General features: G+C 46.7%; 1 long non-coding RNA gene across 1 annotated transcript; it reads left to right on the forward strand.

Moving 5' to 3' along the window:
- Nucleotides 1-1673: 1673 nt before the first annotated feature.
- On the forward strand, nucleotides 1674-12948 carry LOC128686722 (uncharacterized). The gene is made up of 3 exons (XR_011391344.1): nucleotides 1674-2336; nucleotides 12554-12663; nucleotides 12809-12948. It is a non-coding gene; the product is annotated as an uncharacterized lncRNA (long non-coding RNA).
- Nucleotides 12949-13702: the final 754 nt, after the last annotated feature.

Raw genomic sequence — 13702 nt, forward strand, 5'->3', positions numbered from 1 at the left:
GATTACAGAGGTACACAATGGGTCCAGGGACTGGGCTCCCAAAGTTGTGATGGCTGAACTAGGTACAAGGTAATGAACTCACAATTTACAAAGGTAATGAACTCACAAGTTACAAAGGTAATGAATACTGTAAGAATGGTTACTTACGTTTATACATGGCTGCAGTCATGAACAAATTGCCAAGGACAGTGACATTGTGTGATGGGGATGTATCATCATCGCTTCTCGGCCTTTTGGCTAAGATCAAAGTGTAGTATCATCTTCACCCGCTGCACATACGTACATGAGTAGGTGTGAGTTGGATCTGACTAGCTTGTGCTACTAGGTCTGATGCCGTGCTCCTTTAAGTGGAAGTGACCTGACCTGACTAGGTTCGGTCATTGGCTTAGGAGGAGACTTGGACCTGCCTCGCATTGGCCAGTAAGCCTGCTGCAGTGTTCTTTCTTATGTTCTTATGTTCTTACTATGTTAAACATTGTTTACATCAGTCAGGCAGTAATGTTACTAGTTTATATTACATGGTAATGTTTATAAATGTGTGTAATATTCATGGTTATAATGTGAATGTTTTGTTTCAGGTGTTGCTGCAACATTGATCTACACTGCAACATTGACCAGTCTGAGGAGTGCTGTGCCTGGCTGCTGCAACATTGACCAGTCTGAGGAGTGCTGTGACTGGCTGCTGCAACATTGACCAGTCTGAGGAGTGCTGTGCCTGGCTGCTGCAACATTGGCCAGTCTGAGGAGTGCTGTGCCTGGCTGCTGCAACATTGACCAGTCTGAGGGGTGCTGTGACTGGCTGCTGCAACATTGACCAGTCTGAGGGGTGCTGTGACTGGCTGCTGCAACATTGACCAGTCTGAGGGGTGCTGTGACTGGCTGCTGCAACATTGACCAGTCTGAGGAGTGCTGTGACTGGCTGCTGCAACATTGACCAGTCTGAGGAGTGCTGTGACTGGCTGCTGCAACATTGATCAACACTGCAACATTGACCAGTCTGAGGAGTGCTGTGACTGGCTGCTGCAACATTGATCAACACTGCAACATTGACCAGTCTGAGGAGTGCTGTAACTGGCTGCTGCAACATTGATCAACACAGCAACATTGACCAGTCTGAGGAGTGCTGTGCCTGGCTGCTGCAACATTGACCAGTCTGAGGAGTGCTGTGACTGGCTGCTGCAACATTGATCAACACTGCAACATTGACCAGTCTGAGGAGTGCTGTGACTGGCTGCTGCAACATTGATCAACACTGCAACATTGACCAGTCTGAGTGCTGTGACTGGCTGCTGCAACATTGCTGTCTGAGGAGTTCTGTGCCTGGCTGCTGCAACATTGACCCGTCTGAGGAGTGCTGTGACTGGCTGCTGCAACATTGATCAACACTGCAACATTGACCAGTCTGAGGAGTGCTGTGACTGCTGCAACATTGATCAACACAGCAACATTGACCGGTCTGAGGAGTGCTGTGACTGCTGCAACACTGATCAACACTGCAACATTGACCAGTCTGAGGAGTGCTGTGCCTGGCTGCTGTAACATTGACCAGTCTGAGGAGTGCTGTGCCTGTCTGCTGCAACATTGATCAACACTGCAACATTGACCAGTCTGAGGAGTGCTGTGACTGCTGCAACATTGACCATTGAGTCTGAGGAGTGCTGTGACTGGCAACACTGATCAACACTGCAATATTGACCAGTCTGAGGAGTGCTGTGCCTGGCTGCTGCAACATTGACCAGTCTGAGGAGTGCTGTGCCTGGCTGCTGCAACATTGACCAGTTTCAGGAGTGCTGTGCCTGGCTGCTGCAACATTGACCAGTCTGAGGAGTGCTGTGCCTGGCTGCTGCAACATTGACCAGTCTGAGGAGTGCTGTGCCTGGCTACTGCAACATTGACCAGTCTGAGGAGTGCTGTACCTGGCTGCTGCAACATTGATCACTGCAACATTGGCCAGTCTGAGGAGTGCTGTGACTGGCTGCTGCAACATTGATCAACACATCAATATTGACCAGTCTGAGGAGTGCTGTGACTGGCTGCTGCAACATTGATCAACACAGCAACATTGACCAGTCTGAGGAGTGCTGTGACTGCTGCAACATTGATCAACACTGCAACATTGACCAGTCTGAGGAGTGCTGTGCCTGGCTGCTGTAACATTGACCAGTCTGAGGAGTGTTATGTCTGGCTGCTGCAACATTGATCAACACAGCAACATTGACCAGTCTGAGGGACAGAGACAACCACACTAGTAAATGGTCTGACCCATAACATTTAGTGTTATATGGAGATGCAGCAGTTGGAGACGTCGCCAAGGGTGGGCGGGGCCCACTTGTAAGGTATTTCCAGGTTATAAATCCACTAAAGTTTGGTTATTGAAGCAGATAGTAATTGTATTAGATGGGAAGGTGATGGGGAGAGTATAGGAAAGGTTGTAAGTAATTGATATCAAAAGTAACTTAGTGGGAAGTATTAGTTTATCTCCCGACCAGAGATGAAATCTCTGGCCAGGAAATAATGAGGAATGTATTCTGTAGGTTACCTTAAATGAGGTGGAAATAAAAATTGGAGAAATGGGTTGTAAAACTTAGAATTGAAGACTGATTGTATTTTAGAAGTTTTAGTTAGCGTAATATATTTGTCGTCTATATCCATCCTGCAAGATTGTAGGAAGCTGAGATGAAATGTGTAAGTGATGTATCATGGCTCAGTTGGTAGTGGTGTCAACTGAAGAACCGGGATTCGATCCCGGGCACAAGTGGGCATGTTCCCTTATATCCACTGGCACTGTTAACATAAGACATGAGGAACACTGCAGCAGGCCTACTGGCCCTGAATAGGCCTTGTGGTAGGGGTCGCATCCTGGGGAAGTATAAATATCCCAATAAAAATGTCAGATTATCCTGACTTGTGTAATTTTGTGTTAATCGACTGAGTTAATAATTATACTGAGATAGTTTAGTGTGGTGAGGGTAATGGTAGAGGTGTTGATGCTGGGTGTGGTGAGGGTAATGGTAGAGGTGTTGATGCTGGGTGTGGTGAGGGTAATGGTAGAGGTGTTGATGCTGGGTGTGGTGAGGGTAATGGTAGAGGTGTTGATGCTGGGTGTGGTGAGGGTAATGGTAGAGGTGTTGATGCTGGGTGTGGTGAGGGTAATGGTAGAGGTCTTGATGCTGGGTGTGGTGAGGGTAATGGTAGAGGTGTTGATGCTGGGTGTGGTGAGGGTAATGGTAGAGGTGTTGATGCTGGGTGTGGTGAGGGTAATGGTAGAGGTGTTGATGCTGGGTGTGGTGAGGGTAATGGAAGAGGTGTTGATGCTGGGTGTGGTGAGGGTAATGGTAGAGGTGTTGATGCTGGGTGTGGTGAGGGTAATGGTAGAGGTGTTGATGCTGGGTGTGGTGAGGGTAATGGTAGAGGTGTTGATGCTGGGTGTGGTGAGGGTAATGGTAGAGGTGTTGATGCTGGGTGTGGTGAGGGTAATGGTAGAGGTGTTGATGCTGGGTGTGGTGAGGGTAATGGTAGAGGTGTTGATGCTGGGTGTGGTGAGGGTAATGGTAGAGGTGTTGATGCTGGGTGTGGTGAGGGTAATGGTAGAGGTGTTGATGCTGGGTGTGGTGAGGGTAATGGTAGAGGTGTTGATGCTGGGTGTGGTGAGGGTAATGGTAGAGGTGTTGATGCTGGGTGTGGTGAGGGTAATGGAAGAGGTGTTGATGCTGGGTGTGGTGAGGGTAATGGTAGAGGTGTTGATGCTGGGTGTGGTGAGGGTAATGGTAGAGGTGTTGATGCTGGGTGTGGTGAGGGTAATGGTAGAGGTGTTGATGCTGGGTGTGGTGAGGGTAATGGTAGAGGTGTTGATGCTGGGTGTGGTGAGGGTAATGGTAGAGGTGTTGATGCTGGGTGTGGTGAGGGTAATGGTAGAGGTGTTGATGCTGGGTGTGGTGAGGGTAATGGTAGAGGTGTTGATGCTGGGTGTGGTGAGGGTAATGGTAGAGGTGTTGATGCTGGGTGTGGTGAGGGTAATGGTAGAGGTGTTGATGCTGGGTGTGGTGAGGGTAATGGTAGAGGTGTTGATGCTGGGTGTGGTGAGGGTAATGGTAGAGGTGTTGATGCTGGGTGTGGTGAGGGTAATGGTAGAGGGTTGATGCTGGGTGTGGTGGGTAATGGTAGAGGTGTTGATGCTGGGTGTGGTGAGGGTAATGGTAGAGGTGTTGATGCTGGGTGTGGTGAGGGTAATGGTAGAGGTGTTGATGCTGGGTGTGGTGAGGGTAATGGTAGAGGTGTTGATGCTGGGTGTGGTGAGGGTAATGGTAGAGGTGTTGATGCTGGGTGTGGTGAGGGTAATGGTAGAGGTGTTGATGCTGGGTGTGGTGAGGGTAATGGTAGAGGTGTTGATGCTGGGTGTGGTGAGGGTAATGGTAGAGGTGTTGATGCTGGGTGTGGTGAGGGTAATGGTAGAGGTGTTGATGCTGGGTGTGGTGAGGGTAATGGTAGAGGTGTTGATGCTGGGTGTGGTGAGGGTAATGGTAGAGGTGTTGATGCTGGGTGTGGTGAGGGTAATGGTAGAGGTGTTGATGCTGGGTGTGGTGAGGGTAATGGTAGAGGTGTTGATGCTGGGTGTGGTGAGGGTAATGGTAGAGGTGTTGATGCTGGGTGTGGTGAGGGTAATGGTAGAGGTGTTGATGCTGGGTGTGGTGAGGGTAATGGTAGAGGTGTTGATGCTGGGTGTGGTGAGGGTAATGGTAGAGGTGTTGATGCTGGGTGTGGTGAGGGTAATGGTGAGAGGTGTTGATGCTGGGTGTGGTGAGGGTAATGGTAGAGGTGTTGATGCTGGGTGTGGTGAGGGTAATGGTAGAGGTGTTGATGCTGGGTGTGGTGAGGGTAATGGTAGAGGTGTTGATGCTGGGTGTGGTGAGGGTAATGGTAGAGGTGTTGATGCTGGGTGTGGTGAGGGTAATGGTAGAGGTGTTGATGCTGGGTGTGGTGAGGGTAATGGTAGAGGTGTTGATGCTGGGTGTGGTGAGGGTAATGGTAGAGGTGTTGATGCTGGGTGTGGTGAGGGTAATGGTAGAGGTGTTGATGCTGGGTGTGGTGAGGGTAATGGTAGAGGTGTTGATGCTGGGTGTGGTGAGGGTAATGGTAGAGGTGTTGATGCTGGGTGTGGTGAGGGTAATGGTAGAGGTGTTGATGCTGGGTGTGGTGAGGGTAATGGTAGAGGTGTTGATGCTGGGTGTGGTGAGGGTAATGGTAGAGGTGTTGATGCTGGGTGTGGTGAGGGTAATGGTAGAGGTGTTGATGCTGGGTGTGGTGAGGGTAATGGTAGAGGTGTTGATGCTGGGTGTGGTGAGGGTAATGGTAGAGGTGTTGATGCTGGGTGTGGTGAGGGTAATGGTAGAAGTGTTGATGCTGGGTGTTGTGAGGGTAATGGTAGAGGTGTTGATGCTGGGTGTGGTGAGGGTAATGGTAGAGGTGTTGATGCTGGGTGTGGTGAGGGTAATGGTAGAGGTGTTGATGCTGGGTGTGGTGAGGGTAATGGTAGAGGTGTTGATGCTGGGTGTGGTGAGGGTAATGGTAGAGGTGTTGATGCTGCTGGGTGGGGGGAGGGTAATGGTAGATGTGTTGATGCTGGGTGTGGTGAGGGTAATGGTAGAGGTGTTGATGCTGGGTGTGGTGAGGGTAGGTGTTGATGCTGGGTGTGGTGAGAGGTGTTGATGCTGGGTGTGGTGAGGGTAATGGTAGAGGTGTTGATGCTGGGTGTGGTGAGGGTAATGGTAGAGGTGTTGATGCTGGGTGTGGTGAGGGTAATGGTAGAGGTGTTGATGCTGGGTGTGGTGAGGGTAATGGTAGAGGTGTTGATGCTGGGTGTGGTGAGGGTAATGGTAGAGGTGTTGATGCTGGGTGTGGTGAGGGTAATGGTAGAGGTGTTGATGCTGGGTGTGGTGAGGGTAATGGTAGAGGTGTTGATGCTGGGTGTGGTGAGGGTAATGGTAGAGGTCTTGATGCTGGGTGTGGTGAGGGTAATGGTAGAGGTGTTGATGCTGGGTGTGGTGAGGGTAATGGTAGAGGTCTTGATGCTGGGTGTGGTGAGGGTAATGGTAGAGGTGTTGATGCTGGGTGTGGTGAGGGTAATGGTAGAGGTCTTGATGCTGGGTGTGGTGAGGGTAATGGTAGAGGTGTTGATGCTGGGTGTGGTGAGGGTAATGGTAGAGGTCTTGATGCTGGGTGTGGTGAGGGTAATGGTAGAGGTCTTGATGCTGGGTGTGGTGAGGGTAATGGTAGAGGTCTTGATGCTGGGTGTGGTGAGGGTAATGGTAGAGGTGTTGATGCTGGGTGTGGTGAGGGTAATGGTAGAGGTGTTGATGCTGGGTGTGGTGAGGGTAATGGTAGAGGTCTTGATGCTGGGTGTGGTGAGGGTAATGGTAGAGGTGTTGATGCTGGGTGTGGTGAGGGTAATGGTAGAGGTGTTGATGCTGGGTGTGGTGAGGGTAATGGTAGAGGTGTTGATGCTGGGTGTGGTGAGGGTAATGGTAGAGGTCTTGATGCTGGGTGTGGTGAGGGTAATGGTAGAGGTCTTGATGCTGGGTGTGGTGAGGGTAATGGTAGAGGTGTTGATGCTGGGTGTGGTGAGGGTAATGGTAGAGGTGTTGATGCTGGGTGTGGTGAGGGTAATGGTAGAGGTCTTGATGCTGGGTGTGGTGAGGGTAATGGTAGAGGTGTTGATGCTGGGTGTGGTGAGGGTAATGGTAGAGGTCTTGATGCTGGGTGTGGTGAGGGTAATGGTAGAGGTCTTGATGCTGGGTGTGGTGAGGGGGTAGGTCTTGATGCTGGGTGTGGTAGATGGGTCTTGATGCTGGGTGTGGTGAGGGTAATGGTAGAGGTCTTGATGCTGGGTGTGGTGAGGGTAATGGTAGAGGTGTTGATGCTGGGTGTGGTGAGGGTAATGGTGGAGGTTTTGATGCTGGTTGTGGTGAGGGTAATGGTAGAGGTCTTGATGCTGGGTGTGGTGAGGGTAATGGTAGAGGTGTTGATGCTGGGTGTGGTGAGGGTAATGGTGGAGGTCTTGATGCTGGGTGTGGTGAGGGTAATGGTAGAGGTCTTGATGCTGAGTGTGGTGAGGGTAATGGAAGAGGTCTTGATGCTGGGTGTGGTGAGGGTAATGGTGGAGGTCTTGATGCTGGGTGTGGTGAGGGTAATGGTGGAGGTTTTGATGCTGGGTGTGGTGAGGGTAATGGTAGAGGTCTTGATGCTGAGTGTGGTGAGGGTAATGGTAGAGGTGTTGATGCTGGGTGTGGTGAGGGTAATGGTGGAGGTGTTGATGCTGGGTGTGGTGAGGGTAATGGTGGAGGTCTTGATGCTGGGTGTGGTGAGGGTAATGGTAGAGGTGTTGATGCTGGGTGTGGTGAGGGTAATGGTGGAGGTCTTGATGCTGGGTGTGGTGAGGGTAATGGAGGTTTTGATGCTGGTTGTGGTGAGGGTAATGGTAGAGGTCTTGATGCTGGGTGTAGTGAGGGTAATGGTAGAGGTCTTGATGCTGAGTGTGGTGAGGGTAATGGTAGAGGTCTTGATGCTGGGTGTGGTGAGGGTAATGGTAGAGGTGTTGATGCTGGGTGTGGTGAGGGTAATGGTAGAGGTCTTGATGCTGGGTGTGGTGAGGGTAATGGTAGAGGTCTTGATGCTGGGTGTGGTGAGGGTAATGGTAGAGGTCTTGATGCTGGGTGTGGTGAGGGTAATGGTAGAGGTATTGATGCTGGGTGTGGTGAGGGTAATGGTGGAGGTGTTGATGCTGGGTGTGGTGAGGGTAATGGTGGAGGTCTTGATGCTGGGTGTGGTGAGGGTAATGGTGGAGGTCTTGATGCTGGGTGTGGTGAGGGTAATGGTGGAGGTTTTGATGCTGGTTGTGGTGAGGGTAATGGTAGAGGTGTTGATGCTGGGTGTGGTGAGGGTAATGGTAGAGGTCTTGATGCTGGGTGTGGTGAGGGTAATGGTAGAGGTCTTGATGCTGGGTGTGGTGAGGGTAATGGTAGAGGTATTGATGCTGGGTGTGGTGAGGGTAATGGTAGAGGTCTTGATGCTGGGTGTGGTGAGGGTAATGGTAGAGGTCTTGATGCTGGGTGTGGTGAGGGTAATGGTAGAGGTCTTGATGCTGGGTGTGGTGAGGGTAATGGTAGAGGTAGAGGTCTTGATGCTGGGTGTGGTGAGGGTAATGGTAGAGGTCTTGATGCTGGGTGTGGTGAGGGTAATGGTAGAGGTCTTGATGCTGGGTGTGGTGAGGGTAATGGTAGAGGTCTTGATGCTGGGTGTGGTGAGGGTAATGGTAGAGGTCTTGATGCTGGGTGTGGTGAGGGCAATGGTAGAGGTCTTGATGCTGGGTGTGGTGAGGGTAATGGTAGAGGTCTTGATGCCTGGTGTAAGAACAGCCTATTAAATCAGGCATATCCATTATTAAGACAAAGGAGCATTGAAGCAGGCCTATTGGCCCATGTTAGGCAGGTCCAACTCTCAACCACTCATTTCTCTAACCTATTTTTAAGACTACACAACCAAAGTTTTACCTTCACATGACGGAATAAATTTTCCTTAGGCAGAATATATTATAGCCGGAGAAAATAACAATTCCTCAGAAATGTGGAATTAACCACATCTTCCTATTTTCAGTAGTGTTGTAGAGGACCTGGCCAAGTTGTAGAGGACCTGGCCAAGTTGTAGAGGACCTGGCCAAGTTGTAGAGGACTTGGCCAAGTAATTTTATGCTTTGAAGTTCCAAAAATATTTTCAGTAGTATAGCCTTGTGGGTTTAGCGCTTATGACTCCAGAGTCTGTATTAGAGCGTCTTGGGGGGGGGGATTTGTTTTGAAATTGGGTTATGCAGTATATATTTAGAGAGACTTTGTAGACTGATCTTACCTAGTCCCCCTTGATCTTACCTAGACCCCCTTTGATGTTACCTTTACCTCCCTTCATCCTCCCTTGCGCAGCCACTTCCCTGCAAATTGTTAAGGCCTGTACCTGGAGTATGCTGCATAGTTGTGGTGTATATATGCATATAGCACTTTGTTGGTCTACAATTATTTAGTTTCTACTATCAAAATAACTTACAGAAGTAGGTGTTGTTAAGTAGGAGAGGTAAGGTATAGAACTGGAGCATCTGCTATATGCATTATGAATGCATATAGCAGGGGAGAGTAATCTCCCCTGAAGGCATAGATTACGTAGAACTGTTGGCCTGGGAACCCACCAACGATCTTCAGTAGCTGTCTGCAGTCTGTTATTGCACGTAGTTTCTGTGGGGATTTTGGTGGGTTTCGGGCTTTGGGTAGTGGTTGTGGTGGGTGTTCTACGTTTATGCCTTTGGCAAGTCCAAGGTTGATTTGTTTACTAACTTCATAAAACTGACACTTGGGGAGGAAACTTTAGACGTTTCTGTCTAACCTGGATTGTTATGAGACTATCGACTGCATCTGGACTTAGTTTTGATACCTTTTTTCCTGGACCCGATTTCTCTAACTTTTATTGTTTTCACATTATAAATGTTGTACAATACTAGGTTGGTAAGAGACACTGACAGTTATTATTCATGAAATGTTAGGCTTGGGGAGTAGACTTTATTTGTCGACTACACAGGTGACAGCAGTCTTGGACACTAAACTGTCGAGTTAATTTTGAGATTTTCCCTCCAACCTTGACAAAAGATGGTCAGTCTCTTAGGTAAGAAATTAGCCAGATTTTTTATTTACTTCTAATTTCTTACCTAAGAGACTGACCATCTTTTGTCAAGGTTGGAGGGAAAAATCTCAAAATTAACTCGACAGTTTAGTGTCCAAGACTGCTGTCACCTGTGTAGTCGACAGATAAAGTCTACTCCCCAAGCCTAATATTTCATGAATAATAACTGTCAGTGTCTCTTACCAACCTAGTATTGTACAACATTTATAATGTGAAAACAATAAAAGTTAGAGAAATCGGGTCCAGGAAAAAAGGTATCAAAACTAAGTCCAGATGCAGTCGATAGTCTCATAACAATCCAGGTTAGACAGAAACGTCTAAAGTTTCCTCCCCAAGTGTCAGTTTTATGAAGTTAGTAAACAAATCAACCTTGGACTTGCCAAAGGCATAAAAAAACGTAGAACACCCACCACAACCACTACCCAAAGCCCGAAACCCACCAAAATCCCCACAGAAACTACGTGCAATAACAGACTGCAGACAGCTACTGAAGGGGGGAACTACAAGTTAACCTTCAATAATAAAGTTCAACAGGAGCTTACAACAGACATAAAAACTCCAGTATTCCTGTTGGTTAATGTTAGCCAGATTTTTTATTTACTTCTAACATTAACCAACAGGAATACTGGAGTTTTTATGTCTGTTGTAAGCTCCTGTTGAACTTTATTATTGAAGGTTAACTTGTCGTAGTTTCCCCCCCCCCCAGTTTTTTGTGCCGTTTCAGCTACGAATATTGTTACTACTACCACTACTATTAATGTTACTACTACCACTACTATTAATGTTACTACTACCACTACTATTAATGTTACTGCTACCACTACTATTAATGTTACTGCTACCACTACTATTAATGTTACTGCTACCACTACTATTAATGTTACTACTACCGGCACTTCTATTATTCCCAGTACTAATACTACCACCATTAACATTACCACTATTGGTATTACCGCAAATCTTACCAGTACTACCTATACTACTATTGTTATTACTACTACTAATGTCTATACCACTACTGCTTTTTGAAACTTAGTCGCCTGACGTACTTCGTAATTTCATCTCCCCCCCCTTTCATGGTTTTTACGACCTGTTTTGTGGTCTTTTTAATACTTTTTGGCCCTTGGTCTGACTTGATACTCGTCCAAGAGAAAACAAAAGATCGTCTCGAATTGCTTATCCATTGTTGGTTTCCATAAGTATTGTAAGTTTTATATATTTAGGTAGTTAGGTTAAGAATAGAACTGGAGCATCTGCTATATGCATTATGAATGCATATAGCAGGGGAGAGTAATCTCCCCTGAAGGCATAGATTACGTAGAACTGTTGGCCTGGGAACCCACCAACGACCTTCAGTAGCTGTCTGCAGTCTGTTATTGCACGTAGTTTCCGTGGGGATGTTGGTGGGTTTCGGGCTTTGGGTAGTGGTTGTGGTGGGTGTTCTACGTTTTTTATGCCTTTGGCCAAACTGTGTAAAGTTAATATTGATTCATTGAGTTTACACAATTTTGGAAAATTTAAGCAGCTTTCGGGTTCCTATGAATATAAAAGTATTAGCGTTCAGAATTGCAGTTTGATAGTTTATAAAAAGTGAAGTCTAACGCTTCTGGCAGCAGATGTTAATGATGAAAATAATGAAAACCTCTGAAGTGAAGTGTTAGTCGGCAGAAAGGATTCACTAACATCTGATGCTGATGAGTATAGTTAAGGAGGGTGATTTAGAGTGGTATTAGTGAGAATAGGATCATTAACCCTGCTGGGTTAGAGACCCAAAAAAGTAGTAGATAGGGGGGGGGCTGAATGTAGTGGTCCTCAGGTTGTGCCTAGAATGCCAGCCGTAACTGGCAGGTAAGGTAGGTTATTAATTCAAGCGAGCATAGTAATGTGTTAGGAAACTGGTATACGGCAGACTTCCAACTGGTTAGATAACCCATAGTGTTGGTTGTTAGCATAGTGTGCTATGGGAGACGTGTTAGTGTAGGGGAAATACATTGTTGTCTTGAAGGTAGTTAGGATCATTGTTAAATCTGGATGCCCTTTAAGGGGTATCTTTGTACTAGTGAGGGTATCTTTGTATAAACAGTTGCAAGTACCTTCCCCTTCCTTGGATCAAACCTGATTGCCTAACATACACAGCTTGGGGAATGATCCCCTATGGATAATATAGATCGTTATGGGAAGTTTTGTGGGTAAATGTGCACGTATGTACAATAATTTGAATGAGAAAGGAGCAGTAAACTTTCGGGGGGACAGGTCGATGAAAGTCAATCAGGTTTGATTCAGAAGAGTAGTGAAAGTTTATAAAGTTTTTTTTTTCCGGTTTAACATGCATCCCTTAAATATAGGCATCTGGATTTACCATTCAACTTGTTCAGTTACCACAGAATCATCCTGACAATATCACCTCATGTCTTGTAACACAGGCAATTAGAACACTGGAGACAAGACTTGTTGTACATGGAGAAGTCTTGGCAAGATAGTGTTGCGACGCTGGGCAGTCGTACGACTTCGTATTGTCAGGAAGCTAACACCACGTCACGAAATTTAAAAATGTATCATACCTCAAACTACTAATAATGGCAGTACTGAGGCTGTCCGCCTCATTAGTACTATTGCTAGTAGTGTTGGGGTAGGTATATATTTTTTTTTTTTTCCCGAACTTTAAGCTCCCGAATTGTGTGAATGTTGTCCTCCTGCTGACAAATACAGCAGTTGAGGCTTCTCTCAAAGTTATTTACTTTTTCTATTTATTTTGTGTTCCATGAACATTGTTGTGATAAAGAAAATTTATTTATTACATTTTAATTAATGCTATTAAGTTTATCGAATCTTGTAGGTTGAAGATATTCTCAATATTGTGGGCAGCTTCTGTGGTGAAGACCGTGTCGTGGCCAGCTGCAAGTCTTCAGAGATATCAACTCCAGCAGCAACTCACCACGAACTGTAGTAAGTAATAGTTTGAAGTCTTACTATGTATTTAGTATGCTTCCTTCAACATTTTATAGAAAGAAATATTGCTAAAATATTTTCAAAGCTAAGCTGTCAAAAATTACCATGAAATTTGAATAATTCAAGTTTTTTAAATTACCAGAGGTTGATGGAACTGGAGGAGCTGGAGGTGTTGATGGTGTGGTGGATGGCAGAGGAGTGACTAGTGGCGCCACTATTCTTGACCTCCATGGCTAAATGGCGCCGTTGACCTGGAGGGGTGATGACGTCAATGGTTGTTTGTGGGGAGGGGGAAGGTCGTTAGGGGAAGGGTCGGGGGTTAGGGGGTGAGTAGTTATTGTTAGTAGTGGGAGAGTTTTGGGGAGGGAGGATTATTATTATTATAATCAAGGGGGAAGCGCTAAACCCGGAGGATTATACAGCGCCTGGGGGGGGGGATGTGGAAGGCATTCAGGCTTAATTCGGGGAACTGGAGCACAGATCCAATTCCCTAAATCAAGAGCCCCTCACCAACATCAAGGAACCTTCCCTGAGGGGTGGGGAGGGAGGAGGGAGGATTGTTGTCACTTGGTAATTACTAAGAGACTAACACAGTCTTGTTACTGTGTGTTAACGTGGCTTGAACCTTGATATTCGAAACGCCCTGGACACTAGCCCAGAGACGCTCGTTTGCCAAATATTCGTAATTCTAATGAACAATGCCCATGGACTCGTCTTGAAAACCGTCTCCTTGATGTTGGGCAGACGTATTTGACATCTCATGTGGGTTTAGTGCTTAGTTTTAATAGTAGTAAGCCACAGGACCTTGTCTTCCTTTGCAGATGACACCCGAGTTTACACGACAGTGTCCTCCATTAAGATACTGCAAGACTCCAGGCGGACATCAACCAAATCTTTATATTGACCACAGAAAACAATATGAAGTTCAATGATGAGAAATTTCAACTACGATATGGAAAACGTGAGGAAATTAAAATTATATCAGAGTATAAAACAAATTCCAACCATACAATAGAACGAGAAACTAATGTAAAAA

This window comes from Cherax quadricarinatus, unplaced genomic scaffold (genome assembly GCF_038502225.1).
Source record: "Cherax quadricarinatus isolate ZL_2023a unplaced genomic scaffold, ASM3850222v1 Contig1551, whole genome shotgun sequence".
Taxonomy (NCBI): domain Eukaryota; kingdom Metazoa; phylum Arthropoda; class Malacostraca; order Decapoda; family Parastacidae; genus Cherax; species Cherax quadricarinatus.